The 8899-nt window shown below is 42.6% G+C and overlaps 1 non-coding gene across 1 annotated transcript; it reads right to left on the reverse strand.

Annotated features, from left to right (window-relative positions):
- Positions 1-3185: 3185 nt before the first annotated feature.
- Positions 3186-3291, reverse strand: LOC145641321 (small nucleolar RNA R71). The gene has a single exon (XR_014115362.1). It is a non-coding gene; the product is annotated as a small nucleolar RNA R71 (small nucleolar RNA).
- Between the last annotated feature and the right edge of the window lie 5608 nt (positions 3292-8899).

Here is an 8899-nt window from a genome sequence, read left to right on the forward strand (position 1 = left end):
CTCGACCTCCGCCTTGAGATTAGTATTCTCCTGGGAAGCATCCTACAAGGTCTTGAGGTCTTCCTCCGCCTTCTTGTGCTTGGTCTCAGCCGTGTTGGCTTTCTCCTTTGCCTCTTCTAGGGCTTGCTTAAGATCCCTAACCTCATCCGCCTGTTGCATCAATTCGGCTTTAATTTCAAGTTAATTAATTGTACACTGATATTCATCAACATCTTGGGAATCCCTAAGTGATATAATGGCTCTTTTAACGTCCTCCCTCATCCGGGCATATGGCCGCTTGAGTCCTTCAACACTAAGCATGGTCTGTAAACACAAACATCGTCAATCATGCGAAATATTTTATACTTTATTTCAGAAAAAGGAATTAGGTATACCTTAGACAGGAGTGCAAGGATTCGTTCAACATTGAACGTCTCAAAACCAGGAATAGCATCCTTCTTCTTCTTATACACGGCTGCCAGCATGGCTTGGGTATGCGCCTAGACGTCCGGTCATTGGGGGGATTGATCTACACCATATGTGTAAGGTGAGTGAGCTATATAGGCGACACCAGTTTGATACCGGCTGTCTGACGAAGAAGTTTGTTGAGAGTGAGATTTCACTAGCAACGGCCAGCTTAGCTCAGGCAGGGATTCAAAGGGATTGGATTTACCATCAGAAGCTTGTGGGTTTGCTCCACCCACAGGCGCAGAAAGGCCGGATGTGACCAAGTCAAAGCCCACTCCAAAGCCTCCCACTGTGGTGTTCTTACCCCCAATGCGGAGGAGATGCTTCCCAGAAGACCCCTCAGGACCCGTCTTACCTGAAGTCGCTTTTGCAGGTTTAGCAGGCTTGATAAGAGTGGAGGCAGTCTCCTCGAGGCTCTGTTTGAAAAGGTTTTTGGTAAAGAACCTGGGAAGTTCTCCACCCTGTGATGAGTGGCATTTATGCCACTCTTTTATCCTTTTTCTCTAAGGATTCTCCCCTCATTTGCACTTGTTTGGCACCTTTTCTAAGCATTTTTACTTAGTATTGCTTCCTCTTTTCTTTCTCCTTTATCATCCCTTTTCTTAGTCTTCTCGCTTTTTTCTTATTGTGATTTTCATGCTTATGCTTTGTAGGAACCATCGGGATTTTCAAGAGGAGGAAGCTAAGCTCAAGGGAAGCTGGAGGAATCATGATTCATAAGAGGTTCGGCCGAACCTCCTAAAGGTGTGGCCGAACCAAGGTTTGGCCAAACCTGCTCAGTGGTTCGGCCGAACGTTGAGGCAGGGGCAAGATGAAATTTGGCAGTTTTGCAGGAGTGGCCGAACCACAGGAGTTCGACCAGACCAGGATCAGGGAGGTTCGACCGAACTTACCCATGGTTCGGCCGAACCTACCCTGAAGTCCGGCCGAACATACCCTGTAGTCCGGCCGAACCTTCCCATTTGTTCGTCGGACCTCTCCTTTTATCAGCTGACTCTGTACGGACTATATAAGTCCCATCTTAGAACGTTTTGAAGATTAGATTAACTTAGTTTTAATTTTTCTACATTTTAGCTTAATCTAGAGAGAGAAACACTATTAGTCTTCATTGGTAGAGAGAGAAAGTGTGGTTTTTTTCATTGATGAACTTGGATTTTGAAGAAGGAGTTTTGTTCAATCCTTTGTAGACCTTCATCTTCAATTAATGAGCAATCTCTTACTCTTTCTCTTTACCTTTGTCTTTTATTTTGCTTATTTGCTCTGATTTTTCTTCTTTGCTTATTAATCATGTTGATGCTTATTGATTTGATGATTGATATTGTTTTCAATATGATTTGTGAGTAGTCACCTAGCCAAGGGTGAGGGGATGGTGTAGTTGCTAATTCTTCATGCTTATAATGTTGGGGTTATGTTAATGGTGATTAAAGTCTTTGCTTGCTTTATATTCTTTGGTCTTTCTTGCAAGTGCACATTGTTAGTTGATCAAAGATGAGTCTTTACTAACAAGTAACGGAAGTTGACTTAGTTGAGATTCATTACTATCGATAATTCTTTGTTTGCACCTTCTAATATATGGTTCTTATGTGGAAACATAGAGGCTATGTTAGGAGAAACCAATTAAACCCGGAAGGCGGTTAGATTGGACCCTTTTACTTCGGTATTCATGCATGTTTAGTTTACCATTGATATGCAACTTTGTTATTGCATGATCAAGCGTTAACTTCACCTACCCATTTCCCTTGGTGCCTAGCTATATTAATTTTAATCCATTTCGTTCTTAGTTTAACCTTCTAGTTATTCACACTTCTTGTTCCGAGATAGCTTAGACCCTAGGTAATGAATGCAGTGCTTAAGCATTTCTCCCTGTGGTTCGACCCCTCTATTTACCCTATACACGTATTAGGTCGGTAGAGCATTATAAATTCATTTAATTTAGGTGTAGTCGCTCAACGACACGATTATTGCCTTGTCAAATTGGCGCCGTTGTCGGGGAGACGGTTTCCATTGCTATTTCATTGCTTGTTTGAGACTATCTCATCTTTATTTGTTACTGTTTACTACTTTTGTTACTTGTCAGTTCTTACGTTCTTCATAACTTTGTTGTATGAACAAAGGACGAACCCGCTCAAGATCTTTGATTTCCATCGATCCAGAGCTAGAGAGGTCTTTGTCCCTACTTCGAAGAGAAGCAAGAGCAAGGAGTAGAAATTCCCACACTCCAACGAGAGGAGTAAGAGAATTAGAAGATACTCCACCCTCTTCACCCTCAAGTGAAGAATTAGATAGCCCTAAATCATCTTCGAGTTCAGAAATCAACCCTTTCTCAATCTATAAGTTTGAGAGTAAAGAAGGTTCTAAAATGGGATAGAATACGCCTTTGAGTCTTCTTGGGGCCCCCGAAGATTTTAGAGCGCAAAGTGGGATCCTAACTCCTACTACTCAAGCCAACAATTTTGAGATCGAGCCTAATTTGATTGCCTTGATTGAGAGGAAACAATTCTCGGGTGGAAAGTTTGAGAGTCCTCATGAGCACCTAAAAGAGTTTGAGAAATATTGTGACACAATAAAGGCCAATGGAGTGACTCAAGAATATATTTGCCTCAAAATGTTTCCATTTTTGCTAATTGGGAGAGGTTTAGAATGGCTAGAGAAGGAGGTGCCCCCTAATTCTCTCACGACATGGGACCAAGTGACTACGGCTTTCTTGAGGAGGTTTTATAACCATAGGAAGACCGCCGAGGCTCGGTCTTTGATTTAAGGTTTTCGCCAAAAGTGTGGTGATTCTCTAAGTGCGGCATGGGAACGATACAAAGAGCTTCAACGTCAATGCCCACACCATGGGATACCCAAGTATCAACTCATTCACACTTTCTATGGAGGTCTCACACCTCAAGGAAGAACAAGCCTAGACGCCGCGGCCGATGGTCCAATCATGAACAAAGGAGAGCATGAAGTGGAGTGTATTATAGAGGAAGCCGCAAATCACTATGATGATTGGTACAAAGGAGAAAGGGATGCTACTTCTAGCAAGGGCGTTTATGCATTGGAGCAAGCCAACGCAATCAACAACCTTTCTACCCAAATCTCCAAAATGACCAAGCAAATGGATGAATTGATAAAAGAAAGGTCCAACCCTCATGGTAATACCTCTCCTTCAACCAAGGGAGGCAATGGTATGGATACTTCCTCCCCCTCTTCTTACAATACAATGCCCCAAGGATGCATGTTTTGTTCTAATTGTGAAACCTATGATCATGATACCTCTCATTGTGTATATGCTTGTGAAGTTCAACCCCCTTCCCATGAACATGATGGTAATATGGAAAATGTCAATGCTATGAATTTTTCTCCTAGAATGGGAAATGTAGGAAACTTAAGGCCAAACTCCAATCAAATGGGGAATTGGAATCAAGGTGGAAACCGTGGTTGGAACCAAAGTGGTGGTGGTTATGATAACCAATACCATGGTGGGGCAGGCCCTTCCAATTTCAATGGAAGAGGCTACTCTAACCAAAGGGGGTTATGGTAATCAAAACCAACAACCTAATTCCCGATACCATGACCATCAAAATCAAAATTTTGGTGACCAAGGTAACATGGGAAATAATCAACAAAGCAATGTTCCTAACCAAGGCACCGAAGGCAATAGGGGCCAATTTGTTACTAACTATCCCAAACTAATAGGCCTCCGGGTTTCCATCAACTTTAACTTCCTCCACCTCAACAACCTCTTCAACTTGAAGCCCCTCCAATAGATCCCATGATGGCTAAATTAGATGCTCTTTTAAAATGCGTGAGGAGGATCAAAAGAAACATGAAGAGGCCCAAAAACGAACCAATGCTCATATGAAAATGCTTGAGACCCAAATTGCTCAACTTGCATCTAATTCATCCCCTTCTTCTGCTTCTTCTTCTTATTTTCACATCCCAAGTCAAGGAGTCAACCCAAAACCTTTGTATGCCGTGACAACAAGGAGTGGGAAGGTAGTAGGAAATGACCCTCTAATTGAGGAAGAACCCCAAGAAGGGTTGGACTTAGAGAATGAGGGTGAAAAACCCATTGAGCCATTGAGTGTTGAAAAGGAAAAACATGTTGAAGTGCCCAAGGAAAAAGAAGCCACCCCCTTGCCCCTAAATCGCCAACCTAGAGAGGAGAAGCTACCTTTTCCACAACGATTTGTGAGAGATAAACTTGATGCCCAATTTGGGAAGTTTTTGGAAGTCATTAAGAATTTGAATATCTCCGTCCCTTTTGTGGATGCTATGAAGCAAATGCCCCACTATTCCGAATTTTTTAAAGATCTTTTGAGTGGGAGAAGGGAGTGTGAGACGGTGAGTTTGACCGCCAATTATAGTGCAATTTTTTTCAACAAACTACCTACCAAATTGAAAGATCCGGGTAACTTTTCCATCCCTTGTTCTATCAATGGCATTGAATTTGATAAAGCCTTGTGTGATTTAGGAGCAAGTGTGAGTCTCATGCCCTATTCCGTCTACCAAAAGCTTAATGTAGGAACCCTCTCTCCCACTAACATTACCCTCCAACTAGCGGACCGTTCCGTTAAGTTCCCCATGGGCAAAGTTGAGGACATTCCCCTTACAGTAGGAAAGTTCACATTCCCCGTGGATTTCTATGTGCTAGAGATGGATGAGGATGAGAGGATTCTTATAATTTTGGGTAGGCCATTTCTAGCTACTTCTAAATCTATCATTGATGTGAAGGAGGGGAAAATATCCTTGAAAATTGACAACGATTCTATTGAGTTTGGTTTGAATAATGTCATGCAACAACCCTCCTCAAGTGGTGAATGCTTTAGGGTAGATGTTCTTGATACGATTCTTGATGAATTTTCTCGCTCCCACTTGCATGCTACTAATGATCCTCTTGAAAGTGTATTGTTGAATGAATCAAAGATAGGTACTCACAAAGAAGACATACAATTCTATGAGGATTTGCTTGAGGAAAGAAAGAAGGAGTGCAAGGGCGCGAGCATGGAAGAAGAGGCTTCTTACATTCATGACCTCTTTCAAGTTGAAGAAAGAGAAGAGAGCCCCAATGGTAAGGGAGCACCAAAGGTAGACTTGAAACCTCTACCTTTGGGCTTGAGGTATGCATTTCTTGGTCCCGATGAGTCTTTTCCCGTGATTGTAAATTCTAACCTAACGGAGGAGCAACCTACCTCTTGATCAATGTTTTGAGAAAACACAAGAAAGCTTTGGGTTATACCATTGATGATATCAAAGGTATTAGTCCATCTTAATGTATGCACAAAATTGATCTAGAGGGAGATGTCAAACCCGTTAGGCAAAGGCAAAGAAAGCTTAACCCTTCCATGCAAGAGGTTGTGCAGAAGTAAGTGGCTAAGCTTCTTGATGCGAGAATTATTTACCAAATTGCTCATAGTGATTGGGTATCTCCCATGCAAGTTGTGCCAAAGAAAGGGGGCATGACGGTAGTGAAAAATGATCATGATCAACTAGTACCCACTAGACTTGTTACCGGTTGGCGCATGTGTATTGACTATCGCCAACTTAACACAAGTACATGCAAAGATCATTTTCCACTACCGTTCATTGATCAAATGTTAGAAAGGCTTACAAAGCATTCCTTCTATTGTTTCCTTGATGGTTACTCAGGATTTTTCCAAATCCCGATTGACATCAAGGATCAAGAGAAGACAACTTTCACATGCCCCTACGGTACTTATGCGTATCGTAGGATGCCTTAGGGCTTTGTAATGCCCCCGCAACATTCCAACGTTGCATGATGTCCATTTTTAGTGATATGATTGAGGATGAGATAGAAGTCTTCATGGATGACTTCTCCGTTGGAGGAGCCACCTATGAAGATTGTCTATCTAATTTATCTCGTTGCTTAGAAAGGTGTAAGAGGGCTAACCTCGTGTTGAATTGGGAAAAGTGCCACTTTATGGTGGAAAGTGGGATTGTTCTTGGGCACAAAATTTCCCATGCCGGCATTGAGGTTGATAGAACCAAGGTTGAGGTCATCGAAAAACTTCCTCCCCCCACCAACGTGAGGGAAGTGAGGCCTTTTCTTGGCCATGTCGGGTTCTATCGGCGCTTTATAAAAGATTTTTCAATGATCGCTAAGCCTCTCACATCCTTATTGCAACAAGATAAGGAGTTTGTGTTTGATGATGTTTGTCATAAGTCATTTTGTAGGTTGAAAGAAGCCCTTTGCACCGCTCCTATTGTCCAAGGTCAGGATTGGTCTCTTTCATTTGAGCTCATGTGCGATGCAAGCGATGAGGCCATTGGATTGGTTCTTGGACAACGAAAGGATGGGAAACTTCATGTCATACATTATTTGTCTAAAACTCTCAATGATGCCCAACGAAACTACACAACTACCGAGAAGGAGTTCCTAGCGGTTATCCATTCATTCGAGAAGTTTAGAACCTACCTCATTGGTTCTAAGACAATTGTGCATACCGACCACTCGGCTCTCAAATATTTGATAGGGAAGAAGGAAGCTAAACCAAGGTTGTTGAGATGGGTTTTAGTCCTCCAAGACTTCGATTATGAGATGAGAGACAAGAAGGGAGCCGAGAATGTGGTGGCGGATCACCTCTCAAGGTTGGGCGGTGCAAGGTTTTAAGATGATGGCTTTCTAATAGAGGACGCTCTAAGAGATGATGTTCTTTATGTCCTTGAAGTAAAATCGGAGCCGTGGTATGCGGATATTGTGAATTACTTATCTTGTAGTGCCATACCGCCGGATTTCACTTCGCAACAACGTCGAAAACTCAAGCATGAGGCCAAGAGATACATTTGGGATGATCCCATTTTATTGAAAAGAGGGATCGATGGTTTGTTGAGTAGATGCGTCCCCAACGACGAGGTTCAAAGTGTTCTCCATATGTGCCAATCTTCTCCTTGTAGTGGGCATATGAGTGCTCAAAAGACCGCCTCAAAGGTCCTTCAATCTATGCTCTTTTGGCCTTCTCTATTCAAAGATGCGTGGATATTTGTCAAAACTTGTGATAGATGTTAACGGATGGGGAATATTTCTAGAAGGGATGAAATGCCGCAAAACCCTATCCTTGAGCTTGAAGTTTTTTATGTGTGGGCTATAGACTTCAAGGGCCCTTTTATTTCTTCACATGAGAACAAGTATATTTTGGTCGCTGTTGACTATGTGTCTAAGTGGGCGGAGGCCGTGGCTTCTCCAACGAATGACTCTAAGGTGGTGGTCAATCTTTTCAAGAAAGTGATCTTCCCGAGATTTGGTGTTCCAAGAGCAATAATTAGTGATGGGGGATCGCATTTCAAGCACCACACATTCGTTCGACTACTTGATAAGTATGGGGTGTCTCACAAGCGAGGGCTTGCTTACCACCCTCAAATGAGTGGTCAAGCGGAGGTCACCAATAGAGAGCTCAAGGTGATTTTAGAGAAGACGGTTGCTAGGACAAGGAAGGATTGGTCCTCCAAACATATTGATTCACAATGGGCTTATATGACTGCCTTCAAAACTCTAATAGGGACCACTCCCTACAAGCTTGTCTATGGGAAAAATTTTCATTTGCCCGTGGAGATGGAGCATCGAACGCATTGGGCAATCAAGCAAATAAACTTTGATCTCCATAGTGCGGGTGAGCAAAGGCTTCTAAATTTATATGAGTTAGAGGAGTTGAGGATGAATGCCTACGATAGCGCAAGCATGTATTAGGCGCGAACTAAGGCTTAGCACGATGCTCAAATTGTCTAGAAGGAATTCGTCAAAGGCCAAAAAGTCCTCCTATTCAACTCCCGCTTAAAGCTTTTCCCGGGCAAACTTAGGTCAAGGTAGAGTGGGTCGTACATTGTCACGGAAGTGTTTCCATATGGAGCCTACGAAATCTCCCAAGACGGCCACTCTCCTTTCAAAGTCAACGGTCACCGTCTCAAGCCCTATTATGAAGGATTCCCAAGTGATGAACCGATTTCTGTGACACTTCTTGATGTGCATCGTCAATTCGACCCTCCTTGATCAACTCAAGGAACGTCGAGCTAACGACGTTAACCAAAAACGCTTCCGGGAGGCAACCCGAGTTTCTAACCCTTTTACACTTTTTCTTTTCATGTTGCTTCTATTTTTCCATCTATAACTTTGGATTGTTGGGATTTTTGAGTTTTGATTGTGCTTGGGTTTTTTATATGATTTGCATCTAGCATGATGGTATGGTGTTTAGATATGTGTTAAGGAATATTTTACTTGCGTGATTCTTTATGGTAGTTTTTCCGAACCCCTTTATGTTCGGCCACTGCAGCATTTTCAAGGATTTATGGCAGCATTCTGCCAAAAACAAAAATATTGCATTCTGGTAGAAGGTTCGACCGAACCCCTGGGAGGTTCGACCGAACTTATACTGTAGTGCGGCCGAACTTTCCTTAGTTTGGTCACTCCTTAATTTTTAGAAAATTTCAGCAACTTTCTGCCAGAATTTGC

Source organism: Chenopodium album, chromosome 7 (genome assembly GCF_948465745.1).
Source record: "Chenopodium album chromosome 7, dcCheAlbu1.1, whole genome shotgun sequence".
Lineage (NCBI taxonomy): Eukaryota > Viridiplantae > Streptophyta > Magnoliopsida > Caryophyllales > Amaranthaceae > Chenopodium > Chenopodium album.